At 32.4% G+C, this 17,803-nt stretch overlaps 3 long non-coding RNA genes across 4 annotated transcripts; 1 reads left to right on the top strand and 2 right to left on the bottom strand.

The window, feature by feature from the left end:
- The first annotated feature begins 2,191 nt into the window (after nt 1–2,191).
- LOC142629912 (uncharacterized) lies at nt 2,192–4,459 on the top strand. The gene is made up of 2 exons (XR_012843151.1): nt 2,192–3,829; nt 3,925–4,459. It is a non-coding gene; the product is annotated as an uncharacterized LOC142629912 (long non-coding RNA).
- Nucleotides 3,894–12,302, bottom strand: LOC142629910 (uncharacterized). Of its 2 annotated transcripts, none has more exons than XR_012843149.1 (4): nt 12,142–12,302; nt 7,940–8,041; nt 5,618–5,673; nt 3,894–4,215 (listed from the first exon to the last, which is right to left on the bottom strand). It is a non-coding gene; the product is annotated as an uncharacterized LOC142629910 (long non-coding RNA). The 2 variants fall into 2 exon arrangements; XR_012843150.1 differs by having other exon boundaries at nt 3,894–4,212.
- Nucleotides 10,167–12,135, bottom strand: LOC142629913 (uncharacterized). The gene is made up of 2 exons (XR_012843152.1): nt 11,985–12,135; nt 10,167–11,795 (listed from the first exon to the last, which is right to left on the bottom strand). It is a non-coding gene; the product is annotated as an uncharacterized LOC142629913 (long non-coding RNA).
- Nucleotides 12,303–17,803: the final 5,501 nt, after the last annotated feature.

The raw sequence follows: 17,803 nt of genomic DNA, 5'->3' as shown, positions 1-17,803 counted from the left end.
TTTTTCCTAGAAGCAATTTGTATATAATTATTCATGTTGTGCTTGACCTTGGCGTGTCATGTAATTATTTTTCAAGCCATATTTTGGTCCTATTTATAATGTATACTATGTACACGTTTGTATACATATAAACTTCTTTCTTTCTTTTTTCTTTTCTTCTACATTAAAATAAAAAAAAAATGGAAGGAACCAGCTGTTTGAAGTATACATTGCGATAAGGATTTAAGGAAATTACAATGTGAGAGAGGGAGATTTTAACCTTGGATATATTAAAACACCAAGAGAAGTCAATTACATAAGTTACAAGACTCTTAACACATTTAATATATGGATTATGTTATTTAGTAAAATATATATTATAATATTAGTAAAATCTAATTTTAATAAAATTGTAGGTTTTTTTTTTTAGAAAGAAAAATGGTAGTTTGATTTTTAAGGGTGTGGTACTATCTGGTTTGTATATTTTTGGATTTATGAAAATTAAAAACTTAACTTCAAATAATTCATTTTCATGTAAAAGCATAGAAATAGAAACTTCTGTGTTATTTGAGTAATTATAGAAATTTAGGACCTTCTAATTATTATTTTCAAGTATTGCATCAAATTATGGACAGCATATATATAGACCGTCTGATTGATTTGTGTTACGGGTGACTCTTAAATTGGACGGCTAAAAAGTGCATGGACACGTTCTTAATTGACAAAGAAGATGGAAGTTGGTAGCCAGTTGAAGAAGTAGGTCCTATCAAAAGAAAAAAGTTGAAGAAGTAGGTGGTCTAAAATTCTTTAGCCCCTAAAGTAAAATATAGAGGAGGATAATTTTAAGTGACTATCTCCATTGATTAAAGAATTCGTATTTGGTATAGTGGTGAGGCCAAAATAGGAAATTAACCATAATTTTCAATCAATATAATTAGTAGGCACTGTTACCAAATTATATATTTTACTAATATCTCGAGTCTATGAGACTTGATTTTGGGCCTAAAAATCGAGTTTTTGAGGGTCGATTTTCATAGTCTGCTCATGTCTGATGTGGCATTTTTTTCACGTAGCATCTACTTGAAAATCGAGTCTCTAAGACTAGATTTAGACAGCATATATATATAGACCGTCTGATTGATTTGTGTTACGGGTGACTCTTAAATTGGACGGCTAAAAAGTGCATGGACACGTTCTTAATTGACAAAGAAGATGGAAGTTGGTAGCCAGTTGAAGAAGTAGGTCCTATCAAAAGAAAAAAGTTGAAGAAGTAGGTGGTCTAAAATTCTTTAGCCCCTAAAGTAAAATATAGAGGAGGATAATTTTAAGTGACTATCTCCATTGATTAAAGAATTCGTATTTGGTATAGTGGTGAGGCCAAAATAGGAAATTAACCATAATTTTTAATCAATATAATTAGTAAGCACTGTTACCAAACTATATATTTTACTAATATCTCGAGTCTATGAGACTCGATTTTGGGCCTAAAAATCGAGTCTTTGAGGGTCGATTTTCATGGTTTGCTCATGTCTGATGTGACATTTTTTCCACGTGGCGTCTACTTGAAAATCGAGTCTCTAAGACTAGATTTATAAGCCAAAAAAATTTTAAGTCTGTCTCTCATGTACTAACCATTCCCAGAAATACCAAAAAAAAAAAAAAAAAACACAATCCAACGCCTACATAGCACCACCAACACAGCACAGCCACTGCCAATACAACACCATCAACAAACCCACAGAACACCACAAAACAAACCCACAAATCACAAATCAAACCCACGCCACCGAAACCCACGTCGATCAAACCCACAACGTCGAAACCCATGCCACTGAACTTCACCGTCGACCCACAACCCGATTTTGTCCTCTGAACTTCACCGTCGACCCTCCATTTCCCCACCTCTCCATATCAGCCACTCCCTCTCTCCTCCACCGTCGACCCATCTTGCCACCGACCCTTTGCCTCCCAAACCCAACTGTCTCTTCGCCTCCCTTCCCCTCTCAAACACATCCCGACCCTTTGCCTCCCTTCCCCTCACCGATCAACAACCACTACCACCTGGATCCATCACCACCACCACCACCACCTACATGTAGTTTGCAAACCCAAAAAAAAAAAAAAAAAAAAAAAGGATTGCAGATCAGGTGAGAGCGAAGAGAGGGGAAGAAAGGTGAAAAGGAAATAAAAGAAAAGAGAGAGCAGCGAGAGAGGACCTGATTTGTAAAACATAGTAGTTTAAAGAGTGTAAATCGAGTCTTAGAGACTCGATTTTCAAGTGCTCGCCACGTGAAAAAAAATGTCACATCAGATGTAATCAGACCATGAAAATCGAGTCTCTGAGACTCGATTTATAGGTCTAAAATCGAGTCTTTCAAACTCGAAATGTTAGTAAAAAATATAGTTTGAAAACAGTGCCTACTAATTATATTGTTTGAAAATTATTGCTAATTTTTCATTTTGGCATAGCGGGGACATCCAAACTTGAAAAATAGAAAAATAAAGAATGAGTAAGACAACAAATATATGGCCAGCTTTTATATGGTGGTGGACAGATAATAAATGGTGGATTAATCAACCTAATGCTACATTTACCATGTATGAAGGGCTCAAAATACAGTTTGTAGATAAGTTAAAGGGCACAATAGGCAAATTTTGGTCTATATAAACACCAGAGACTCCTAACAAAGCAGTATTGAGTAGTCACACTTTGCTTGGAGGTATAGTTTATAAGAGTGGCAAAACATCTATTAAAAAAAAAAAAAAAACGAGTTGCACAAAAATGACTATCTTTCTTCTTTTGTCGTTGGTTTTGGTGCTTTCAACGGAAAGTATGGCTGCTCCAGGTGGCGGCAGCAGCCAAACAGTGTTATATGACGAGCTTCTGTTGGTCCTCCAATGGCCAACCTCTTACTGTAACACAGGGATGAATAGATGTAATTATCCTATCCCTCTAGAGTTCAAAGTGCATGGCTTATGGCTTAATAAAAATTCACACGGTGTTAATTGCCCTACAACAAATTCCCGCAGCAATCTCTACCGACAGGTATTTTCACTTCCCTTGCTGAGTTTGGCTACTAAAATTAAAGCATGAAAAACTCCTCTCCACTATTCTGAAAAGCCATAGTTTTTTTTTTTTTTTTTTTTTGGTCAGATATGAAGCATCAAAGATCTCAAACTTTTCTCAGTCCCTTTTCTCTTTCTTTTCTTTTTCCCCTTTCCCCTCTGATTGTGTTACAAAGCCATTTACACACAGCAACTACCAAGTCAGGACTGTTTCTTTTTTTCTTTTTTTTCTTTTTTTGTGTGTGTGGTTCGTTTGGGTTGGTGAGAAATTGTTTGATCCTGTGTGTATGGGCTTATTTGGGTGTTTTACATTGAACCATATCAGGTCTGAGAAACACATCCACGCAGGATCAAACAGTAGGAAGCAAAATAATCCCCTTCTGTTTGGTTCCCGAGAAAGCATGAGAAAATAAATGATGAATGTGTTCATTGGTTTTCATTTCTTTACCCGTTGACCTTTTCTTTTCTCATTTTTATATCCTGTAGTGTTAAATAGCCTAGAGTCAAACAGCCTAGAGTCAAACTTTCACAGTTTTTTATAGTTTGCTGTTTATTAACGTTGTCAGATTTTTTTTTCAGATAAACGGTGATCTCCGGAAAGATTTGGAAGAATACTGGCCAAACCTAAATAGCCAGGGAGACCGAGAATATTTATGGGAACATGAACATGAAAAGCACGGCCGTTGCTTTAATGAATTTCGCAATCATGTGGTTTACTTTCAAACAGCTCTTGATATTGCGACTGACATTGGAAACGTCATGATTAATATGCGTTTAAGCTCAGGTTCTATATACTCAAGATAAATCTTTTCCCTAAGTTTTCGTAATTCCTATTTACAATTGAAAAAAGCTAACTTGAAATTTTTTTTCCACTGATAGGGAATACCATTACAAGGGGGGAGCTCTATCATGTTAATGATTTCAAACATGTTACTATTGCCAACAGAAAATTAATCCTAGGGCTTCGATGCAATTACTCAATGAGCAAAATCCTCCAATTGCACGAGATAGTGTTCTGTACAGACAGAAACAAGACCCTGAAGAACTGTGCTTCTAATTATGTTAAAGATTGTTGGATACGATGGAAGGACAGCAAAGGGAAATTCAGGACTGGTTGGTTCAGATTTCCTTGAGTACCAGCGTTCTTGTCCAGCTCTTCCCGTTCACCTCCTTAGTGAAATGCAGGGAAATTTAGTCTGAGACTCAGAGCTAGCCTTGAATCTCAGAGGTTCCTAGAAAATGTTGGGATTTTTCTTTTTTAAAGAATCTAACTATTGGTTAGTTGATTCAGGTTTTTTTTTCAATCAGTTTCAGTCTTTCGGTTGGTGTTTTGTTGTACTTGTACCTTGTTTCTGATCAATGACATTTGCCGATTTACAAAAAAATAACAACGCATGTAGTTGCTCTTATTTACTTCTGACCCAGCAAACAGCAAGAAAGTAAAAACGTCAGGCTCCTAAGATCTTTGCAATCCACGAGAAAAATGAAAAGAACAATCTAAACATTTTATGAATCGAAAGTCTTCGGCAGCCAAAAAAGTAATTCATAACTCTTCCAAGCCCATTGAGTACCTCCATTAAATAAGTAATTTAAAAAAATAATTTTTATTTTTTTAAAACAATATAAAAATTCTAAATTAACCTAATCTAAATGTATACGGGTGTAAAACTCCTTCTAGAGACTTGAACTCCAACCTTTATTCCCCACATTTCATAAGTACTTATCCTTGTAAAGTAGTTAAAGTACTAAGTGACTGTTTGCATCCAACTTATCTTGGCTGCGTTTTGCGTTTGGGCGCTTTCAACTCTTTTTTTTTTTTTTTCAGCCGTAGTTGTTGACCAATTCCCCATGAACAGTGCATCTGTGCACTGTTTATGAACCCACAAATTTCACTTTTCAGCAACTTTTTCATTAAAAATAGGTCCTACGTTACTATTTACACATTTAAAAATTATTTTGCTACAGTATTTTCAGTTTTTAGTTTTCAGCAATAAATTCTATCCAAACGGACCCTAAAGCTGGTAAATCTGGCAAATAATTTTTTTATTGGATGAATAAAAGAAAAAAAAAAGAAAACTTGCGCACAAAGCAGCGGTAGACACTAAAGCAGAAGTATCCATCCATGAGTTATTTAAAATAAAGAAGAAGAGAAAAAGTCAATAAGAGGAAAGAGCAAAGGAGTGGTTTGTCATCTTCACTGTACCCACTTCAACCACACCACACTCAATTTTTTATACAATTTATTAATTAATATTTTATCTAGAATATATAATGCATTAAATTAAAATGCATAAAACATCAAAAACAAATTCTAAGTTCTAACATGACAAAACATTCCACATGAAGACTAAGGAAATATTAAACAAATGTTCATCAAAAAAGGAAATATTAAACAAACTAAGGCAATATTAGTACATTGGTATAGTGAATACATGATAATAAGAATTAATATTTTAAGAAATACAGAAATAAAAATTAATGGAATAACTAATCATATATGGGTAACAAATATATAGCATGAGGCAAAGAAAAAATTAAAAATTTAGAAGCTGAGTTAAGTAATGAGACTTACATGAAAATTGAATTGTTATCTTCTTTGGGAGTAAAGGTTTATTAATCAAATAGAACCTACCAAAATAAAAATTCAAACAGAAAGTTAAGTGAAATTTTAACAAGAATCACTAAAAGACCATATATATATTTGCGTTGTTTTTTTTTTTTTTCCTCAACAATGAAAGTAAAAATTCAAATGAAACTTAGGACATAAAACAAGGGCCCCAAGAAAAAAAAAATTACCCCACTATACTTTTTTATTCCTTCATTTTCTCATAAAAAATCTTTTAATTTTAACTGAATATAATAAATCAAACTAAGGATATAATACTACATTTGCATTGTTCCTTAGATTGAAAATATACCCAAATCTTGTCATTTAGTCCAAGACTGTATACATATATAATCCCAGATGCTAATGCTCTGACCTCATTTCTAAGGTCTAAATGTCTTTCCTGATCTGAAAATCTCACACTAACATAATTCCTCACAAAAACTGTAACTAAAAGTTGATAAGAATAATTCAATCAAAACAAATTGATAAGATCAAAAAAGACAAACTAATTTAATAAAAATAATTTGTGGCAACTTATTGAACTTATTGAATATAGTTGATTGCCACTTTGGCAAAATCACAACTTTTAGGACCCAACATTTATCATATAGAATATGAGGAGTAACCTAGTGGTTGGATGTTTGAGATAAGCTATAGACCCATACATCCTAAGTCTACTAGGAGTTCCCACAGATTACCTTCTGGCGAATGAAATTACGTATCATGAGTTCAACTATCCAAGGCATCAAAAAATAAGTATGTGATTTTAAATTTTCTTTTTAATTCAAACTTATATACATGAGTTTTTGTATAGGATATAACATGCAATATTAAGAGTCAGTTTATTTCGTTTTTTGCTTCACTAAAAATACTGTAGGTAAAAAGTAGGCGAAACTACAATATTCGTCCTTCAAGTTTACCCTATGTGCGCAATTGGTCCCTCAAGTTTGAAGTGAGCATAATTAATCCCTCAAGTTTTTTTTTTTTTTTTAATACAAGATAGAATTTCTACTCTAGCCTAATCTAAGTGTATATGTGTATGAAGCTCCCTCCTAGAGACTTGAACCTCGATCCTTGCCTCCAACACCCCGCAAGCATTTATACTTGTAGAGTGACCACCGCACCAAGGGTACGCGGTGGTCCCTCAAATTTTAAAATTGAGTTATATTGGTCATTTTACTAACTGTCGTTAATGGTGTTACTTATGTGACTAACGGAACAATGACTTGACATTTTTTTTAATGACATAGCTTTAATTTTTCATAATGAATGAAAAAATTTTCATTTTAATTTTAGATGATTTTTTTTTTTTTGTCACTAAGTCATGTGACTCTCACAGCCTAGTTCGTGATCTATATCTGAGTTTACAGTAACACACACAAGGCTCATCCATTCACAAATACTAGTACTATTCAATATCTCAAGCTCAAATCTAGGGGCTATATTTCAGTAATACTCTGTTTTCGTTTGGGTTTTGATGGCATTAAGCTCATCTTGCTCTTATAGTATTGGGTTTGGTGGCATTTCATGTCCTAGAGTAAACCCTAGAAAAGCTCGTCACTTTCTAAGACATGGTCAGTTGGGTTTAGCTTTCTCTACTGAGCCTGAGGAATCTCGAAGACCCTTGTTACTTTGCATTTCGGCAAATTCAACGTAGAGAGCCCGGTTCATTGCTCAGCGAAAAGAGTCCGCTACAGTGGCAACTCCAACGGCCTCTAGGTAAAGTTAGGATGGACTCTTTGGTTTTGATTTTGAGAACTGTGAATTTGGGTTTTTGGAAAATTTTGATTTTGATTTTTTTTTTTTTAATTTTGGTTTTGGGCTTCAGCTATTGCCGGCAACGACTAGGGCATGGGTCTCCACCGACGGCGGGTCAATGCTTGGTTTCTTCCCTCTCTCCTCTTTGGGTGGTTTTTTTCAATGGGTATAAAATAATTTTTTTTAATTTAGTACCGTGAATATTGTTTCTTTTGTGTAAATTTAGTTTATAATTTTTTAATTAAAAACATGCTATTAAAAAAATGTTAAGTAATTATTTCGTTAGCCACGTAAGTAATACCATTAACGGAGTTAGTAAAATGATCAATTCAACTCAATTTTAAAACTTAAGGGACTAATTGCGCACACAGAATAAACTTGTGGACCAACATTATAGTTTAGTCTAAAAAAGTAAAAGCTAAAAGCTAAATAAAATAAATTTTTTTTTTTTTTACTGAAAATGCTTTACAAAAGGAAAAAAAAAAGTAAAATATATTGAATGTGACACCCGCAAATAGTAAATATTACCTTTTGTAGAGACATAAATGACTTTTTGCCAAAGCCTTCTGCACGGGGGACCCGGACTATCAAAAGTAATAGTACCGTTGACAATAAGCTAAACGCATGCATCTGTAAGACAAAAAACAGTTACGTGTGACACACAAATAGTACGGCCAAAAAAATAATAATCCAATTGATAATCAGCTCTCAAATGCACACTATAATCTCGAATGGTAACCCAGGTCAAACTTTCAAGAAAAAATTTATTATATTATGTAATATTAACAAATAGTTAATGACACTTATATGGACATGTAGAATTTCACATGTATTTGATACATGAACCCCCAGTTTTGAAAACTAAACCCTTTAAAAGAATCAGAAAAGAAAGAAATGAAAGGCTTTTAAGGTTAGGCTAAAGCTCAACTAAGATCAAACCATGATATATCATTTAATTTTTTATTAAATTTAATTCAAAATTTGTGTATATATCTAGTCATTTTCCATATCTTACTGATGCAAGGTTTATGGCCTAATAGTTTTTTTGTTTTTTTTTTTGGGTGAAAATTATGGCCTAATAGTTAAGACTCTGGACATGCCTATCCGCCTAGAGAAGCCAATTTCTAAACTTGGTATTGACTAATTTTAGCACTATGTATGCTTTATAATAATGAGAGTAATTGGTTTTTTGTGTAAGCATTGGATTTATATCTAATCATTTTCCTCATCTTAGTGAAGCAAGCCTTGTGGCCTAATGGTTCAGGATCTGGACATGCCTATCAGCTTAGAGAAGCCAATTTCTAATCTTGGTACTGACTAATTTTAGCATTGTTTAGCATTATGTATGCTCTATAATGATGACAGTAATTGGTTTTTATTAAATTTAATTCAAAATTTGTGTTTATATCTAATCATTTTCCATACCTTACCGAGGCAAGGCTTGTGGCCTAATGGTTAGGGCTTTGGACGTGCCTATCAGCCATTCAGCCTAGAAAAACCAATTTCTAATCTTGGGGCTGGATAATTTTAGCGTTATGTTGATTTTTGATATAAACAAAATCCATAATCATGACACCAATTTATAACATCAATTGGTTTTTGGTCTTATTCAACTACAAAAAATTTTACTAGTTCGTTTGACGTTAACTTTTGTTATTAGCTTTTAGAGTATACTCTATAATAATTAATAATTCTTATCTTTAGATCAAAACACTAATTGTTTTTTAGTAAATCATGACACCAATTTATAACATCAATTGGTTTTTGGTCTTATTCAACTACAAAAAATTTTACTAGTTCGTTTGACGTTAACTTTTGTTATTAGCTTTTAGAGTATACTCCATAATAATTAATAATTCTTATCTTTAGATCAAAACACTAATTGTTTTTTATTATAGGGCTTTTAGTGCTGGCAAAATCAAATCATAAATCTCCTATGCAACTACAAATTCTTTACAAGTCTATTTTGCTCTTAGCTTTTAGCTTCTTTTTTTTCTTTTTCTTTTTTTCAAGTTCAACTTTTTCAAACCTTACTTTTTCTCATGTTTTCAATATATAGGAATACTTTAGACCATTTTCAATAAAATGCCAAATAAGATGATACCAAACGCACACTATAGTTAAGCTTTCACACCCAAGTTAAACTAGAGTATTTTCATCTAGAATTCTAAAAAATATCTCATTTTACCATTTCAAAAGCTTGTTTATCTATTTTACAACTCATCCAACATCCTAATTCTTATTTTTCACATCACACCCAAATTCTATTCAATTTTTTATTCATTCTATTCTCTATTTCTCACTCTTCCTCACCATATCTCTCTGTGCACATCACACTTGTTTCCTCACCATTTCTCTCTGTGCACATCACACTTGTTTCCTCACCATTTCTCTCTCTTCACCAACAATCAAAACCAATCACCGCCACCATCAAAAGCCATAAACCATCAAATCCACCACCAATTTCCAATATCCACTACGAACCCAACCCACTACAATCTCCACCCCTAACCCACCATGAAGACACTCGGTCTTCACCCACAAACATAACAAATACCCTCCACTTCAAGACCCATTACCACCACAAGTTTCACCACCACCAAACACCCACAAACACGACATATAGTCACCACCACGGCCACGGTAAGATTGATCTCCACCCTCGTTCGTTAGCATTGCACCGCCTAGAGGCCTATTGGCACTAGTCGATGGTGGAGAGAGAGAGAGAGAGAGAGATTAAAAAATTAATTTTAAAAAAAAAAAAATTAGAAAAACTTGTTACAATAACATCTTATAAGTAAAATATTACTCTAGCTAAATTGTAAAAAATTTTACCTTGTATAATGCCCACTTTTTATAGTTTGCTAATATAAAAATGGCAATTTGGTATAATGCCCTTAGGTAGTTTCCATCAACATTTTTTTTTATATTAATAGAAAAATAATAATTAATTCATTGCTAGTAAAAACTAATTTGAACATGAAATTTGATTACTCAAAGATAAATCAATATAAAGTATAGCCACATACTTAGAAAGTGGAATATCACCTAATTTCCTTGATTACTTTCAATAAATTATTTAAAATTCAGCTTTCTTTTTCTATCCATGTAATTATTTAAATTTTAATTTCATAGCAAAAACTTAAAAGTTGAAACTTTAAAAGAGTCAAGAGAATGAAAAATAAAAAATAAAAAAATTAGTAGAGGTGATAGGGATTTAGTGCCTTTTTTTTTCTAAATTTAGAATATGGGACCTAAGTTATAGTGTAGTGAGAAAGATAAATTTGATTTTAATTAAAAAATGTTGAAAAAATTAAGGGTCTGTTTGGTTGTGCTGTTTAAATAACAGTTTTCGTTTTTTTAAACAACACAACACATATTTCCACAACACTTTTTCACCCACACATATTTTTACAACACTTAAACAACATTACTAGATTAACAATAATAAACAAACCATAAATTTTACAAAAGGGCCCTGAGTCCAATTTCAAAAACAAAAACATTTAAAAAAAAATCTACAATAACGTTAGTCCAATTTAAATAAAAAGTGATTCATCTACTCTTTTAGATATTAGATAAAAAAGCGGCAATGTCCCCCCAAAAGAGTGAGTGATAAAATTTAAAAAAAAAAAAAAAAAAAGGTGAGAGTGATAAAATGTCCGTGTGTCCATTTTCTTGATATATATATATATTTTTTTTCTTAAATGTATAAAAGGTTATAACTAGGGTCCGTTTCACCGAGTTTTTAAAAATAAAAAATAAAAGGTCTGTTTATTATGTATAGATGAAAAAATGAAATAAAAATATGTGTAATATTATTTAAAAATTAAAAACATACTTAACAGGCTCAAAACGTTTCTACCCGTTTGGCTATGCATGTTCTAAAATTTGTGATTTCAAAACAAACTTACAAAAGTATCTTTAGCCAATTTGAAAACATCATTATAAAGTGTTGTAAAATGCATTTTTAAAGTACAATTTACCATAAATACCCCCATCAAACTTGAACAAAAAAACCCAAATAAATATTTCTCATTTTGCTAAATCCTCAATTAGCTGTACCACTCATATTCAACTTTATTTCTTTTCTTCAAATCTCAAATGGAAACGGACAACAAAAGAATGGGTATTTGATCGGTAAGGATTGCTGTTACTGGAGGATAAGTGCAGAAGTATGAGTAAAATGAAATTGGTAAAGTGAAAGGTGTGCAGGTGCTAGGGAACCTATGTTAGGTGAAGTACTTCGCCTGAATTAGTATTTTCACACTCAGCACGCAGAATTGGTCCAAAATTAGTTTATTTTCAGCCGACTCTGCTTTACTCTCCATCCCTTCCCTCTCTTCTCAATCCAAACATGCCGTTAGTTTTTGGTAACTTGCAGCTGTAACAACAGTTGAAAATCACAACTCTGTAAATGTTATATATTTTTTAAAAAAATAAAGATACTTATCCTTCTTAAGAGGACTTTTTGGGGAGGACAGAGGAGGCAACTGCCACCCCTTCCCACTTGGCTCCGCCTATGTCCTTACTATAAAATTATATAAGGTGGGTGTGGTAAGAGGAGTCTTACACACTTTATGGGATTTCCAACAGATCCCACTATCAAAACAGCTCTAACTGGAAAATCTATGATAGGTGAACTTGATGAGAGAGAAAGAAATAATTTTTTCCTCTCTCGCGTTCTCAACACCAAACAATAAACCCAGAGAAAAGAAAAAAAAAAATACCTTAATATATATGACCCAACTCTGCTGCCGAGGAGGGCAAATATAAGCGTCCCTGCGGCAAGTCGTATATATAGGAGAAGGCTGTTGGGTTACACATGGAATCCTATTTCATATGAATATGTCAACTGTCCACCGCAAAAAAGTAATGGTGCGGACAACCTAATACGCACCTGTGAGGCGTATCATATATTTTATATATTCAGTCAAGCCAGCGAGGCAAGTGTGGACGCCTGCCAATAGATAATTGCCACGTACCCCAAGTAGTTTACAAACTTAACCCTGGTTGACTTCTTTTAATACCATTGGTAGCAGAAAGTTGAATAGTTTTTGTGTAATTTTGAATAAAAGGCCGGCGTAAGAATAGTTTGCTTATAGCTCCGCGGTTTTGTGTAATTTAAAATGCTTATATGCTTAAACTGTGGGTCCAACTGGAATGCTTAAACTACGGGTCCAACTTTTGAGTTTTGCGACATATCATTTTCTCTTTTTTATGATTTAAAGAATATATTTGGATAAAATTTTTAAAAATTATTGTTTAAATTTTGTGAAAATAATATTTAAAAAAATAATATTTATTATATCAAAACATAATTTGTATCGTAACTCACCAAGTAGCAAGTTTTGAGGGAAGATATATCCTACCATCACATTTTCTCGCTCAAAACTCGCCACAAATGAGTTATGCCTAAAGAAGTGTAGCATTACTGGTGGCGTTGTAGTAAATACAAGTATTAATATTGTGAAAATGTAGGTCCCACCAAAATTCACCTGACATGGCAACACACAAAGGGTTCCTCTCTCTCTCTCTCTCTCTCTCTGCTTTCCTTTCACAGACAAAACACAAATGGATGAGAAAATAAGAAGACAAAAATGCAAAACTGAGTCCTCCACCGTGAGTCCAGATTTCGCATCTCTCTCTCTCTATTTTACATTGTTTCGCATCTCTCTCTCTCTATTTTACATTGTTTCGCATCACTCTCTTCCTATTTTCCTTTTCTTTTCTTTTTTTCTCTATTTTTTTGGTTCTCTCCACTGGGATTTTTTTTTTTCTTTTTTTCTTCTCTCAGAAAATGGATTCTGGCCTGGGTAAAATAAAATCTTTTTAGAAAACTTTAATTTATGAAAAATGATTCAAGAATTAAAGGAATGGGAAATTTTCGAATTCGTAATTTCTTTTGACTGGATTTGAACTTGTAATTAATACACAGTTGTTGGTTGTTGCAAAGCTTTTATGGTTTTTGATTTTGTGGGCTAGGTTCACGTGATGGTGATGTTAGGTTATGCTCAATATTTGGTGTTGTAATGCCTGGAGGAGCAGAGATGGAGATGGGGAGAAGAGGAAGAGGATGCAGAGATGGAGATGGGGGAAGAGGTTGAAGAGAGAGAGAGAGAGAGAGAGCTGTAGAGAAATGGTAGAGTTTCTCTCTCTTCAGTAAATAAATTATTTTACACCGTTGTATTTTCAGTTTTAAAGAATAGAATGTTACAAAAACATGCTACCATACCCATTTTACTCGTAATTTAATACATTTTTTAAATCATAATTTTTACATTATTTTAAAAACTAAAATTACAATTCTCTTATCAAGCAAGCCCGAGAATTAGATGGAGATAAAAAATAAAGCTTTTAATCTATTTTAACTTACCATTTCATAATTTACCTTATATCAATATTTTTATTTTTCATAACACAATTAAATATTATTCATTTATCTATTATTTTCTCTCTCTTCTTCTCTGTCTCTCTATCTTCTCTCTTTTACAAGCCACCAACAAACCCATGACCCTCTCTTCTTTGTTGTTTCTCTATTTAGTTACAAAATTAGTTGTAGCGTTAGACTACAACCTTACTCAATAAAATAAAAATTATTACATATTTTGAAAATTTAACGTTGAATTGCATATACTTTACTCTCTTAATACATATGTCAAATTTTGTGTTAATCAGATATTATTTATTATATGATCTATAAGCTTATATTTTATGCATAATTTTAAATTATAAAAACTTGCAATTTAAACAATTTATTGATGATATAACTATTAATCTTTATTCTAGAAATTTTGCAAGCATGGAGTTTATAAGAAAAAGATGTAATCTAATGATAGATTTGTCAAAATTTACTTTCAGTAAAAAGATATTGAGTAAGGTTGTAACCTTAAACTACAACCAATTTTGTAACTAAATTTTGTCAAAAAAAAAACCACAAAAGAAGAACAAAAAAAAACCCATAGATTGGAAAAAAAAAAAAAACCAGTAGAATAAACCTAAAGATCAAAACCAAAAAAAAAAAAACCGTAAATCAAAAAAAAAAAAATTAAAATTAACTAGCTAAAAAAAAACCTGCAAAAAAACCATCGGATTGACCACTATCACAAACCACTTAATCGACCACCCAATGCCATCCACCAAATTGAACCACCCACTACCAAAACCACCAGAGAGAGGAGAGATTAGGGTGAAGATGAGAGGATTGGCCAAAGAAGAGAGAGAAGTCTGAAGAGAGAGAGAGAGAGAGAGAGAGAGAGAGAGATTGTATAACAATGAAAGAAAAGAACTTATCGATTTTTTTTTTTTTTATAACTTTGTTGATACAGTAAATTGCCATCTTGTAACAAGTTTGTTAAATTTTTTAACAATAACACCATTGATGTAACTTAGTTTTTGTAGTTTGTCGTGCTAAAAATAGCAATTTAGTTTATTGACACCATTAATGCTAATACTCTAACACTTTTCCACAAATTTTAGGTAAATGATTTTTATTTTTATTTATTTTGAGTTTTGCTAGAAATAAGGTAGAAAAAAACTAATAATAAATAAAAATAAGTTGTTAGGTTTCTTATTAAAAAAAAATACTATAAAAAATAGGGTGTGGCCTACGAGAAACTAATGCTCTGTTTGTTTTGATATAAAATATTTTCACATTTTACAATGTTTTGCAATAAAATATTTGGTCAAAAGTAAAATACTTTCTGTCAACCAGATCAATCTAGGCAAATTTGTGTAATATATTTTACAATTGAAATTTCGGTAAAATATTTTACATTTACTCTCTCCCTCTCTCTCTCCTCGATACCTTTCACGCTCTCTCCCTCTCACGCTCTCTCTCCCTTTCAGTGTTCTCTTTATTACCCAACCACTTTCGATCCCTCCCTCCCGCCACCAACAAGCTCTAATCGGCACCACTAGCAAGCTCCAACCTCTACTGGTGCTGTCCATGACCAATTCCTCATCATCTCACACTCAGCTGCTTCTCTCCCTCCCCAACTCCTTATTAGCCATGGTACCCTCCCTTTCCCCAACTTGTCATAAAAAATGACCACCATGGCTGACCTTGCGCCATCCCCAAGACCTCTTGTCACCACCATCGCGGTGGTGGCTTCCTTCACCACCATGGCCAAGCTCCTTCAAATTCCAAACGTCACCACTTGCCACTGCCATAAAAGGCGGCGGGCTCCTCTCATCTCACCCTTTTTCGAGCTCACTCCTTCTAGAGGTTCTCAAGTTTCGATCTAAGTGTTTGGCTTTATAGGTTTTTGGGTTTTCAATATGGGTTTGTGAGTTTTTTTGGCTTTCTTCTAGGTGGTTTGGTCAAATTTGTGATTTAATGCTCATATATTGTGAATTACTGGTGATTTAACACTTGAGCTATAGGTAAAAATAGAACCCACTCAATTTTTAAAAAAATTGGACTCCTCCAAGAACAAAACTTTGCCCCCTACACCTCCAACATGTCTACCAAATTTGGCTCTCCAAATCCCAACTTTACTCTTTTGTCTTTTTCAATTTCTTCACATTTCATATTTTTGTTTCCAAAAACACAAAAGAGGTATTTTTTGAAAAAAAGAAAAAAGAAAAAAGAAATTTGTGTAATGATATTTATAAAACATGGAACTTCCAATAGAGTTTCCTTTTTAGTTTTTACCAAAATTTGCCATATCTACCTTCCATGTGAATGTCTGCCCCTATATTTATTCTTTTATTTTTCTTTCTTTTTTTAAAATACTACTAGTATCACATATTTTTACACACATTTCATCACAATTTTAATATATATATATATATATATATTTTTTTTTTTTTGTTTCTTTCTTTTTTAAATATTACTAGTCTCACATATTTTTACACACATTTCATCACAATTGTCTTCCGTGATAGACTATTAATGTTAGAGAAAAGATGGGGAGTCATGTGATAGTAATAGACAACTAATCATAGTCTGCCATATAGAAAAGTTGTAAGAACAAACATTCAATCACAGTCTACCATGTAGGACAATTGTGGAAAAATGTGTGATACATCTATTATTGTTTTTCTTTTTTAAATATTATTTTTCCTTTTTCTCAACTCTCAACTCTTGACTCTCAATTCTTAATATCATTCCTTTTGTTAGAGGGAGGAAACAATGCTCTAGGACTATGCAATAAATTTCCTACTGGGAGATCTGCAATAAGTTAATTGTTGGTGACTTTTTGAGCAAAAACATTAGTTGGGACCCAAAAAAAAAAAAAAAAAAAAAAAAAAAAGCTAACCAAAGACAAAATAATCTGAAATTCAGGACTCACATGAAATCACAAATAGTTAATGTAATAAGTAAAGAAAAATGTTATATCCATAACATTTTCAAAAAACAACAAATCTTAAGAGGCAGTTTAATATTGCCTATTATTGATGGGTTAAAAAGTAATTTAAGTGATGCGTTTAAATTTGAACCCGTTACAATTTACCATCAATAATTTGTTGTGAAAATATTATGAACATAGTAATCCTCATACGTAAATCGTTATATAAAAATGCTGTCCCAACTTCCAAACTCACGCCTTTGTACCTTGGTATTTAAATCATTATTTTTTTAGAGTCTAAGTTGGGGTGGAACTACACTGTTGTCAAGGGGCCATGGCCCTCTTGAATTTCATTTTTATTTTTAATTTTCCTCTAATAGTAGATAAAACAATGTATTATTGTTTTTCCTTTTTAAATATTACTTTCCTTTTTTTTCAACTCTCAACTCTTAATTCTCAAATCATTCCTTCTGTTAGAGGGAGGGAACAATACTCTAGGAGTACGCAATAAATTTCCTACTGAGAGATCTACAATAAGTTAATTGTTGGTGACTTTTTGAGCAAAAACATTAGTTGGGACCCATAAAAAATAGCAAAAAATAATCTAACCAAAGACAAAGGATTTGTTTGAGATTCGCTTATTTTACTGAAACTGAAAACTTTTTACTAAAAATATTGTAGATAAATGTAAAAGTTAGCTGAAATAGTATAGTGGAACCCATGAGTAGTATCAAAAAGTACAGTGGAGCCCATAAATAGTAGCAAAAATAAATTGAATGGTAAAATAAACTAGTAAAAAATAATCTATCCACACGGATACAAAATAAGCTGAAATTCATGACTCACATGAAATCACAAATTATTAATGTAATAAGTAAAAAAAAAAAAAAATGACATGCTCATAACATTTTCACAATATTTCACAACAAATATTAAGAGACAGTTTGTTATTGCCTATTATTGGTGGGTTAAAAAGTAACTTAAGTGGTGGGTTTAAATTGGAACCCGTAACAACTTACCATCTATGATTTGTTATAAAAATGTTGTGAATATAACACTTCTCATAAGTAAATCATTATATGAAAATTCTATCCTAACT

This window comes from Castanea sativa, chromosome 3 (genome assembly GCF_040712315.1).
Source record: "Castanea sativa cultivar Marrone di Chiusa Pesio chromosome 3, ASM4071231v1".
Lineage (NCBI taxonomy): Eukaryota > Viridiplantae > Streptophyta > Magnoliopsida > Fagales > Fagaceae > Castanea > Castanea sativa.
Note: the sequence above shows the minus strand (reverse complement) of the source record. Positions and strands in the feature narration are given on the sequence as shown.